Genomic DNA, 12,203 nt, shown 5'->3' on the forward strand with positions numbered 1-12,203 from the left:
CTTCACCAGTACCATCTTAAGACGTGAACAGATTAGCCCACTATACTTAGAGAAAGCAGAAGGCTCTAAGCATAGTTTTTGGAGAGGCAATGTTTTTATAGCAGCAACAACAATGGTAATATTTTATATTTTTATAGTGTTTATAATTTATACTTTTTCTTTTCTAGATTTTTGCCTTAGGGCATGTGCACTTACTAGAGAGAGAGAGAGACAGGGTCAGTGAGAGGGGAACTAAGAAATCACCCCCTGGGGGGATGGCCATGCTGCAGTTCCTTCTTCTCTGTTCTCCCGAGATCTTGGGTACACACCCACGGGTACCAGGTCCAGGACTCAAACCATAGTCAGCTCTGTGGGAGTCCAGCAAAATACTTCTGTAACACACACTACATCACCTTCTGGCCCCATAATTTATATTTTCTAAAGTACTTTTCCACCAGCTTTCTATGAAACCTTCCCAAAAGCCTTTAGTTTGAAATAATTCCCTTTCATTCTTTCTTTTTTCTTTCTTTCTTCCTTTCTCTTTCTTCTTTTCTTTCTTTTGTTCCTTCTTTCTTTCTTTTTTTCTTGTAAAGACAGGAGCTGGCCATGTGGCATTCTTCCTACTTCAGCCTCCCAGCTGGACTACAAGTGTGCAATACCACACCTGGCTATGTTGTCCAAGTCAGCCTTGAGCTCATGATATTCCTGCCTCAGCCTCCCTGAATTGCTGGGAATAGAGGAACATACCAGGGCAAGAGTTCACGTTATACTTTTCACTGATATTTGTGGGTCCTATTTGTTCTGTCTGCTTAATTATGAATCTTTTAAGTAAAGGTAGAAACAAGTGCCCCTCACTTGCCCTTTAAAACAGTAGTATAGTGAATCTGAATACTGAAGGCATTCAATAAATATGTGTTCACTTGATATACAGGAGCAGAGTATTGTTTTGAGAGTATCATAGAATCTGAAAAAAAAAATAGATGTGGTAGACTGTAACTTTCATGACTTTCAATAAACCATGACTTTGATATTCATACCTTTGTGTACTTCTCTCTCATTCTGACTCTGAGATGAGTTTATAACTACTTACTTTAGTCAATTGAATATGATGAACATGATGTTGTGCGCTTTCTAGGTCTGGCCCTTCCCTGGCCTGGCAGTTTCAACTTGATCTGTTTTGGAACCCTCACTCTGAAAATACTGCTTTTGGAACCCCACAACCATGCTGCGAGGCAGCCCAAGCAGGCATACGGAGACATTTTTATAAAAGCTGACCAAAGTTCCCTGTCAACAGCACTGAGATCCAGTCAAATCTCCAGGTGACTGCAACCATCTGACACCATCTAACAGAAGAATTGACTAGATGACCTACAGGATGATGAGGTGAAATGAATTGTTGTTTTAGAGCATCTAGGTTTTGAGATGGTTTGTAAAGTAGTAATGGATAACTAGGATATCAGGACAGACATATTTCTGCAGCATAGGGACACCACGCTCTCTCTTCTTCCAGCTGAAGCACTGTCAGGGAAGTCATAGATTCTGAGTTGAGGCTGCAGAGATTCTGCCACCTACATGTCACTAAATGGCTATTAGAGCTTAGAGCAGAGTCTCCCAGCAGGTCAGAGACTGAGAAGTAAAACCTAAGTGTGGCTGTCAGAGTTTGGGAACAGAAATAGTCAGAGGAAGGATTTCTGGGCTCTCCTGCTGATTGGAAATCTTCAGACCCTGAATCTGAGTGTTCTCTTTCTTTTATTTTCCTAGAGGTTTCACTATCTCCTAACTAGGTTGTTTTGTTTCTTGTTGGGAAAGGCAGTCTCTCTGTGTAGACTTTTGACCCCCCTGGTTGGCCACATAAGAATGGATGTGGGCCAAGAACTCTTACTTAACAGAGGTAGGAAGCCCACCAAGACTATGCTGTGCTGACTGCCTTAGATGGGAATATCTTTCCCTGTTCAAGCCTCTCCCTGCACTCCTTTGTTCTCTTTAAGCATATACATCTACAGCCTCAGACATAACCCCCAGCATTCTGTATTTTAGATCCAAAGGAGGAGTAGCAAAGTATTTCTGTGCAGCACCAAGTGGAATGCACACAGCCACTCTGCCTTCATGGACAGCCAAATAAACCTGAGGGCCATGGGAAACTGATGCATTGCAGAGGACTGGATCTTGCTATGCACACACTCTCTCCTCTTGCTGTAGGTGAATGCTATACTATTTGATCCTGAAGTGTGTGTTGTCTCTTCTCTGTGACCTGAAATTATGCACTCATTTGTTACTGGGATGGCATTTATAACTGCCTTTTAACCTTGGCTGTACTCGTGTTATATTTTATCCTGCAGTACAGCCTGACTACCCAGTGAAGAGAGGGACACTTGCTTTGCAACTTTTCAGCTTCTCTCTTGACTTTCTAAGTATGATTTGGGATATTTTTAGGCTCTAGTTCTCAATTTTGGGGAAAGAAACAAGAAATAGAGATTCCATCTGTAAAGCCAAGGTACCCCAATTCCCTAGATGCTCCTTGAAGGCTGAGTGTAGAGGCTCTTGCAGAAGACACAGTGCCATTGATTCACAGTAGGCCCACATGCTAGTGACAAGAGAGAGAATCTGAAATGACCATGTGGCTTGAAGAAATGCAACTGTGGAGTGTCTCCTAAATAGAGAAGGCACCCTTCCTGCTCTTCATCCTTTCTTGCTCACCCCTCCATCCTATCCCCTTCCAAAGACTCTTTATACAGGCATTGGCCCTATAGACATTTGGTCTGGCATGAGCTTCTTGTGCTTGTATGTTTATCTGGAGAGAAGCTGAATGAGATAGGGATTGAACAGAGTCCAAGATTCTTCTGAGGGGCAAGTGAGAGAGGCGCCTAGCAGTGGTTATGTGGGAGGAAGAAAACACAGCTGGGGGTCTATCTCCCTCCTATTCCTTTATCTACCATCAGCTGGTGTAAACTTCCTACACTGACATTGGGGTAGTAGGAAGAACAGGACTGGCAGTGGGTGTGAGTAATTATTAAATTAGCAGTGGAGGCTACTATGGGAAGCAGAGGGGAGTTAGAGAGATAGTAAAAATAACTGTATCTAGAATAAAAAAACAATCCCTTGTTTTTAGCTTGACTCAGATACTGTGAATTTATTTTTCAAATAAGGTGCAGTTATTTATGAAAACCATGTATAGACAACTTGAAGAAAGGTTGGTTGTGTTGTTTATTAGTTAACAATTATTTATTAGTGCTTATTGTCTGCCAAATCCTGTTCTAAGCACTTTACAAATACTCATTGAATCCTCATAACAATTCTGTCAGACAGATACTCAGCGGACAACGCTATTTTTATCTCTCTCTTATAGGTGAGGAGATTGAGGTCCAGAGGGTTAAGGGTCTTGTATAAGACAGAGTTTCAAACAAAAAATCTAGTTGTTATGTTTAGCAAATGAAAACCAAGCATGCCCAGTTAACTTTCAGCTTGAGAATAGCAACTGATAATCTTAGAGTAAAAGTCTGTCCTATATTTTGTCTGCTTACACATCTGCTGACAAACCATAGGAAATATCTGGGACACACTTGTATTAAAATATTATTTAACATTTATTTGAAAATTAAATATAAATGGGCACCCTGTATTTTAGCTGCACTCCTAAGCTCTCAGAATAGACTCTCAGGAATGGTAGATCAGGTTTTGAACCCAGAAAGTGTGACTTTCTAGTCTAGGCTCATAAGTATATTACGATTCTGTCTCTCCATTGAAGACTGGAATGCTAATATGGGTAAACAAAACACTAATCAAGTTGTGTTTTCTCTGTTGGAGTTTCTTTGAGAAAAAATAAGAAGTGTTTACCTTTCTCTCTCTTGAACAGCTGGGCAGCAACTAGTGACCAGTGGCCTAAAAGCTTCCCTGGATCCAAAGAATTGAGAAGTTTTTGTATTCCAAAGTCTGGGCTCTGGGAGTCATGGAGGTGAGCTGTCAAAAGATGTTTCTCAGAACTGAGGGGGGTAATCCAGAGGTTGGGAAGCTGGGCTATTCCAGACTTGAAGAAGTCTGAGATCTGCACCAGGATGGGAGAAATTCAGTTAAAGCTGGTAACATCTGGAGAGGCCTTACACTGGCCACTACACTTGAAAACCTTAGCCCAGAGTCCCACAGTCCACGGCCGGCACAAGAGAAGGCGGTCATATGCCTCCCAGTGGCCCATGAGTGCTGCAGGTAAAGAGTCCAGAAAGAGCTTGTATGACCCAATCTGATTTGTCTAAAGTCCTTAAACCACAGAATTCACAAATGAATTCAATGGGAGAAAAGGAATAGGTTTCCCTTCCACATTTTGTGGACATCTATGCCAGTTTTTTTTTTAATTGAATATTTAATGAGCATTTACTCTGTACCTGGCACATACGTATTAGTCTTTCTCACTGGAACCTCACAACAGACCTATTAGCCTAGAGAACAGGGAGATCAAGTGTAAAGCTGAAGCGTGTTCACACTTGTAAACAGGAATCATTCCAATCTAAAATCTCAGGGTCCTAACTACCCCTATTACACCTCTCTCGATTCAAAACCCAATTTTAAATTTAAGCCAAATTTAGCAATGTAATCCTCTGATGCTAGGGGTGTAGTTCCAGAACTAGTTGTAGGACTCTTGTTCTCTTATCCTCAAACCTCAAGTGCTACAGATATAAAATTAAAAAAAATTATTTCAAAGAGAGTTGTTACTTTTTCAAAATTAAATGTTTTCCTCTTTAAAATCCTAGATTAAAAATTTTAAATATAGATACCCAGGTTATAGAACATTCGCTGAGAATAGGCTTCTCTCCACAACACAAATGCTGGTGTGATGTGGGCCTGGTCTTAGTCATGCATCCCCCGCATCTAGATTGCTCTAATGCAGTCATGGCTGAGTCACCATTTCTTGACAGTCAGAGCTCCTACAGAACCCATGAAAAGCCCTTTGGGAATCAGAAACCCAGTACACTTAGACAATTCAGAGATGTTTACAACATGAATCAGCAATTAATAGCAACTTTTTCCCCCTACAAAGTCACATCTTTCAAATAACTAATACTAATTATGCTGTTTAGTTTCATTTTTCCTAGGCAAATGACAAGAAAAATGTATAACCAAGGGACTGGTTGACAGAGGTGAAGAAATATGAGACAACTAAAACAGAGAACAAAAAATAATGAGAAAAATGATTAAAGAACTGAATTGTGTGGCTTACTCTACTGGTAATGAGCTTGAACTAAATGAAGAAGTTGCATGTATTTATGGGAACCATCAGGGAAGATGTGGGAGTAGTTTCCTCCCAGTGTCTGACTGGATTTTGTTTTCAAATGGGGTGGATAATGTGAAAGCAGTACGGGAAAGCTATCCCCAGGCACCTTAGCAGTGGTCCTGTGAGAGGAACTGGCCCCACAGACAATATCTGCCTTTTCTCCTTCTTCCCATGGCTTCTACTCTGCCTAGACTTACCTAGAACTTGACACCCACTTAGACCCAGCTCTAGCTTGCTATACCTGCCCCACTCCAACCCCTCTTCTATTCTGTATCAGTTTCCTGTGGCTGTGTAACAAACTACCTTAAATTGAGTGGCTTCAAACCAATGGTAATATATTCTCTCACCTTTCTGGAAGCCAACAGTTTAAATTTAAGATGTTGGTAGGGGGCCAGCAAGTGGCATGGTGGTTAAAGGCACTGGATTCCCACATGGCCAACCGTGGCTCCAGTCCCACACCTGGTGGCTTGCTTTCTTGCTTTTTTCTCTCTCTCACTCTCTGTCTCACTCTGTCCCTCTCTGGTCAAATTAAAATAAATAAATAAATTTAAATACAATAATTATTTTAAAAAAAAAATGCTGGTAGGACCACATTCCCACCACAAGCTCTCAGGAATAACCTTTTTTTTTTTTTTGAGACGTTTCTGCTATAGGGCATATGTGCTCACCAGAGAGATAGAGAGAAACAAAGAGACAGAAAGCAAGACATCACGCCCCAGGGGTTATGTCCATGCTGCAATCCCTTCTCCTCCATTCTCCTCTCAGAACCTTGGGCATGCAGGCACTCGCACCTGGTGTGAGTTTAAGCCACCAGGTCCAGGCCTTGAACTGGGTCGACTACATGGGAATTCAGCAGCATAGCCATTACAGAAACTGCTGCTCCCAGGAATAACCCTTCTTTGCCTCTTTCAGCTTCTGGTGGCTCCAGGTTTTTCTTGACTTGTGGCTACAGAATTCTAATCTCTGCCCCTTTCTTTACATGACTGTTTCTTCTATCTTATGTCTCTTACGCAGGGACACTTGCCATTAGAGTTAAAATCCATCCAGATAATCTAGAATTATCTAATCTAGGGATCCTTAAATTACTTATATTTGCAAAGAACACTTTTCAATATAAGGTCATATTCAGAGGTTAGGAATGAACATATCTTTTCAAAGAGAGCCACAGTTGAACCCACCATACCTCTTCTAAAAACACAGAACTCTTGCTTCCTAGATGAAAGAAACAGTAAGCAATCCAAGAAGAATCTGTTTATAATCCACCAAGGCATTCTTTAAAATCCCCTTTCTTCACCTTTCCAATTTTCTTATGAGCCAAAAATGTTCAAGATTATCATCCTCTGCAAGGATGAACCATATGGAAGTTCCAGATTTATGTCCCAAGACCTCCGTGAACATGCTGGGCATACATTTGCCCATGACCAGGGGCTTCCTGAGGCTAGGGGTATATGGTGGCATGAGAATTCTCTTGAGGGTATCTCCCTCTTTCTCTCTGCCTCACCAAAGAAAGAGGAAGGAAGGAACGAAGGAAGGAAGGGAGGGAGAAAAGAAGAAAACAAGGAAGGAAGAAAGGAAGGGAAATAAACTAAAAATAAAAAAATAGAATATTCTCTGGCAAACTCCTCTTCAAAATTTGAAACTCATAATTTACTTGGCCTTTATGTCCTATATACTTAGCTTTCATTCTAGTAGGTCTGCCTTCTATAGTTCTTCCTCTATAGATTTCCTGTGCAATCAACTTAACTTTCCAAGCCAGTGGCTGTATATACTGGTTTGTTAGCAACAATCCCATTTAAATTTATTTGTTCCAGCGTCATTTCTGGTTGGCATTCATTCTAACTCTCAAATTCCTAGTTAAGATAGTTTCTTGAGCTAGAGTGCTTTCTTGTTGGGGGGGTGGGGGGGGACTGGGGAAATGTGGGAGAGAATTGACAGAAAGAATTCTGTCCAGTGAGTGTTGAGTGATGTGGAAGGAGAGACCTTTGCCTACACTTGTAAATTTGGAGGCTAAACTAGAACTGGGAAAGATCTGAAAGAGAATTGTCATGCAGAGTATGTCACAGTGTGGTTTAAGATAAGACTTCACCTTACCAGAGGAAGAATGAGTATCTGCTGACAGCTTTGGGCCTTAATTTTTCTATTAAAAATAGACTAAGGACACTTAGCTTCTGAAGCTGTAGTCGCTGATCCAATCTTATTTGGTTTGGTGAAATTCGGTCTTTACATGTTTATAAGAAAAAACCTTCCTAGGATGATTTGGAGACAATTTAGAGAAATTTTATTCTGCCTTCTCCACCCAAAGAACCAAGAGATTCTGACTCTCTTAGGACTGTGGCCTTATCTTCACCTCTTCATTTCCCTTAACACACAAAACACAGGAATCTGGTTAAAGAGCACAGCATGTTGTCCTGTGATTCTAGGGAACATGCTTGACTTTTTCTTGCTGCCCTCACAGTCTAATAAATCACCAAAGGGAGTATAAAATGGTACAACCATTTTGGAAATCCATGTGTCCGTTTCTTAAAAAGTAAAATATACACTTCCCTCATCACCTAGCAGTTTGACTCTTAGGTATTTATCCAACAGAAACAAAACATATTCATAGCAAGATTTGGTCAGAAATAGTGATAGCAAAGCTATTTTTGATAGCCCCAAACTGGATGAATCCCAATTGTTCATCAACAGGCAAAATATATTATGATGTAGTTACATGTTAGGATACTGATCAATAATTTAAGAAAGGAATTATTGATTCAATCTATCAAGCAATCATTGAGTCTTCTGAATTCTTCAAAATACATCTGCTTTTCGCCTTCTCATTATCACCCTCCTGTCTAAGCTTCTATAACCATATTCTGCTCTGAATAATTCAACAGTCTTCAACTGGAATCTTCTTATCTGCTCTTCCCTTCTCAGGTGTGTTCCCCACACAACAGCCTGGGTGGTGTTCTAGAAACACCATGCACCTGTTCTTCACATCCATTTATTACAATCCTTCAGTGGCTGCCCCTTGCCTTTAAGGTAATCTCTCTGTAGTGCACACGGCCCTGTAGAGACTGCTTCTTATTGATGTTCCTGCCTCTGTTGTCTTGCTATAGCCACTCTGTCTTCTCCAGTCTTCAATGCGTCAAATTCCTTCAGGCATTCGGGGCCTTGTTTAAGACGCATCAAGTCACCACCTTCTCCTGGTCAACTTACTTTCCAGTGTCTTTTAGAAAAGAGGAAATTATGACTTGGCCCCACTTTAGATTGAGACTCCAATATGTTTTCTAGAGGCATTTTCTATTTTCTTTCATAGCGAAGTCACAATAACAATGACATAGGGTTTGTAATGATTTTTTTGCTCACTTTGGTATTCAGTTTTTATTATTGCTATAACAAATGGCTGCAAATATAGTGGTTTAAAATGACATAAATGTATACCATTCAGTTCTGTAGGCCAGAAATCTGAAATTATATACCAGTATACTAGAATCATTTTAGCCTCTGCCACTATGGGACTCTCCCAGATTAGGAAATAGAAGAAGAGATGGAAGAAGGTGTGTGTGTGTGTGTGTGTGTGTGTGATGTTGAACCACTGAATATGTTTCAAAGTGAAATCTTTCTTTGATACATGAAATAAGCAAATTCTTCTGATCAACTAAAATAAAAATAGAGAAAGTCAGCCAAACCATTTTCTTGATATCATTTGATCAAGAAAGAAAAATAATTAATTAAACATTTTGAAAAAGTACAGTTATTTTGATCCTATGTAAACACAGTCTGAATGCAGACATAGTACCTATCTGGTAAATAAAATAATTAACCAAACAGATTTAGGACACTGGAAACCTAATTCTGTTTATAAACATATTTTCTTGCCTCATCTGGTCTGTTTTGTAATCTTGTCTTGGCTTGCCTTATGAAAAAGACAAAAAAATAATGGAGCAATCATTAAGCCTATTGTTTTCATCTAGTCTTGCCTGGACGCATAGCCCAAGTCCTGGACATATGAGGCTCTGAGCATTGTTCATTTTTCACAGAAAAGTCACGTGGGTTGGGATTTGCCCCAACAGTGTGCCCTTTTGTTTAACCAGGAGCAAGGTTCTCCTCCAACACGATGCATGTACATGTTCAGCTCATTGCTTGTCTGTGCACATTCCCAATACAGAGAGAACTTCACAGCCCAAAGTGACAATCATGCACCTCGTGTCTCTCTATTCCCACTCAGGCCTAGGAGAGGCTTGCTCCTACATTCGAGCTCATTGGCTGCTGATCCTCTAATGCAATCCGGGCAAGAGACTTGTGTGCACTTACTGCCCTTATACAGATTATGGTAATTATTAAGACATTTTCATGAATATAGGACTATTTTGACAAACTCTGGTGGATACAAATGTATCCAGGCACCATGATAAATATTAGAAAAATCACTTCTAGTAAATAAAAATCAAGTTGAAAAGAAATGTGCCCAGTAGGGCTATGTAAACCAGTCCCTTATTTTGGAATGTGTAAGCCCATGTTTCTAAACACGAAAAGGATGCCTGAGGGACAGACTTAAATTTTATTGAGGAGAATGGTGTTTTACTTTAGAGTGTTTAGACAAAGTTCCATTTTCAGAGCTAAAAATATTGTAAAATTGCTAATACCAGATCTTAGAAAATCATTGGCTCCTGTCATCCTTTGTGTAATTTGGGTTCATTTGGAGGTGGGAATGAAGGTTGGGGCATCCTTCTAACTCATAGAAAGTTGATGTTGCTATAAGCAGCTGCCTAAGAACTACACATCATTTCACTCCAGACATTTATTCCAGCATCAGAAGCTGACAGAAAATGACACACACTTTGAATTTAGTTTTTATACCTCAGTAGATGATGTTCATAACTGTAGGAAGGATGTTTGAAGGATAAACTTAAATTTGGAATCTGCAGATGGGAACCTTACTACCTAGCAACCTCACAGAAACTGAAAGCAGCCCTTCTATTCAATACCTGAATTAGTTTCTGATTGCTGCTATAACAAATTATCACAAATAGTGGTTTTAAACACACCAATTTATCTTTTTATAATTCTGGAGTTCAGAAGTCCAAAATTTGTCTTACTTGGCTAAAATCAGGATTCTAGCAGAGAATCCTGGAAGTTCTAGGGAGAAATATTCACTTGTGCTTTTCGGCTTCTAGAGGTTGCCCTTGATTTATGGCTCATGACCCCCTCTCAGCCTTCAATCCCATTGTGCTGACCTGTGGTACCATTGTCACCTCTTTGATGAATCTTTTGTTTTTCTTTTTTTTTTCTTGGAGAGGTTTTTGCTATAGGGCATGTGCACTTGCCAGAAAGTCAGAGAGAGACAGAGAGACAGAAAGCGAGAAATTACTCCCCAGGGAGGATATCCACACTGCAATTCCCTCTCCTCCGTTCTCCTCTTGGGATCTTGGGTATGCACGCACACGTGCCCAGTGTGAGTTTAAGCCACTGGGTTCAGAACTCGAACCGTGGTCGACTACATGGGAATCCAGTGACCTAGTCATTATGCCAACTGCTGGTCCCTATCTCTTTCTTATTAGAATCACTGAGATTACATTGGATCCACTCTAATATCCCAAGATAATCTTTACATCTCAAGATTTATACTTAATCATATCTGCCATGTCCCTTTCATATACAAGGTAATGTATTTATAGTTTCATGATTAAGATTTGGCCAGTTTTGGGGAGAGTATTTTTCTGCCTAACATAATACTCTCTCCCTTTATCAACCCAAAAGCTATTGGCCATCTCTGTACTAAACTCTTCTTTCTCCACTTACACCAGCTTACCATCTCATACTTCTTTAACCTCAAAGTATGATTTGTAAATTTCTTATTTCTTTACAAGATTGAGCGCTTCTCAGAAAAGCAGATGTTGTGTTTCACTTATTATTCCTAAAATAACTAGAAAACTGAACAAAATACATGGCACGATAGTTATCAAGACTTTGGACATCAGCACTGAGAAGTAGTGAGACCCAAGTAATGGGAAACAAATGTGGTGAACACAATGATTGCCACCATCTGCTGCCTGGAGAGTCTTTTGGCAAAGTGTGGAGAGTGGGATCCAAGGCAGAATACAGGGACTCCTGAAAACTGGGAGAAGATGGGAATCTACATGGCTAGAGTGTGCAGAGTAGAGAATCAGAGAGGAGAAAACAGATATCCGTTGAGAGTCCTACTCCAGTATTCAGCCGAGTACTTATTGGTACATGTTTTTGAGGACAATAATCAGATCAGGAGGAAGAACTCTATGAAAGGATTACAAAGAGACAGTATCAGATTCTCACGTGAAACCAGGAACAGTTTCTGTTCCTATCAGCCCGAGTGGAAAAATGCCAACAATCTATGGGTCATTGGGTAAAGTCTTCAAGGATTTAACTCAAGTATTAAGCCAAAGACACCCATGAAACAAAGGCTGTTCTAGTCCCACATAGCAAGGCTCAAACACCAAGTGCTAGAAGGATCAGACTCTAAGTAACTCCACTGTATCTCAGAACAAAGCTCTAGAGTATTTAGAGGAATACAAAAATATCCAGTACCTGAAGAAGTAAAATTTACAATGTCTGAGATCCATTCAGCAGTTAACTGAATTAATATTTCAAGTTAACATCTGGAAGCAGGAAAATATGACTCATAATGAGAAAAAAAGCAATCAACTGAAACTGATCTAAGAGGTACACAGATCATGAGAATGAGTAGACAGGATATTCAAGGGTTACAATAGCAGTATTCCATAAGTTTGAGAAGCTGAAGGAGAAATTGCACATGATGACTGTAGACATGGAAGACCTAAAAAGATCCAAATAGATCTGCTAGAAGTGAAAACCACAGTTTCTGAGATGAAAGATACAACAGATTTAACATAGGGGTCAAAAGATGAGCAAACTTGAAGACTTGAAGATGTAACAATAGAAGATTTCCAAATGAAAACAGGAAGTAATTTTTTTTTTTTTT

The sequence above is a fragment of the Tupaia chinensis genome, unplaced genomic scaffold (assembly GCF_000334495.1).
Source record: "Tupaia chinensis unplaced genomic scaffold, TupChi_1.0 Scaffold000076_1, whole genome shotgun sequence".
Lineage (NCBI taxonomy): Eukaryota > Metazoa > Chordata > Mammalia > Scandentia > Tupaiidae > Tupaia > Tupaia belangeri.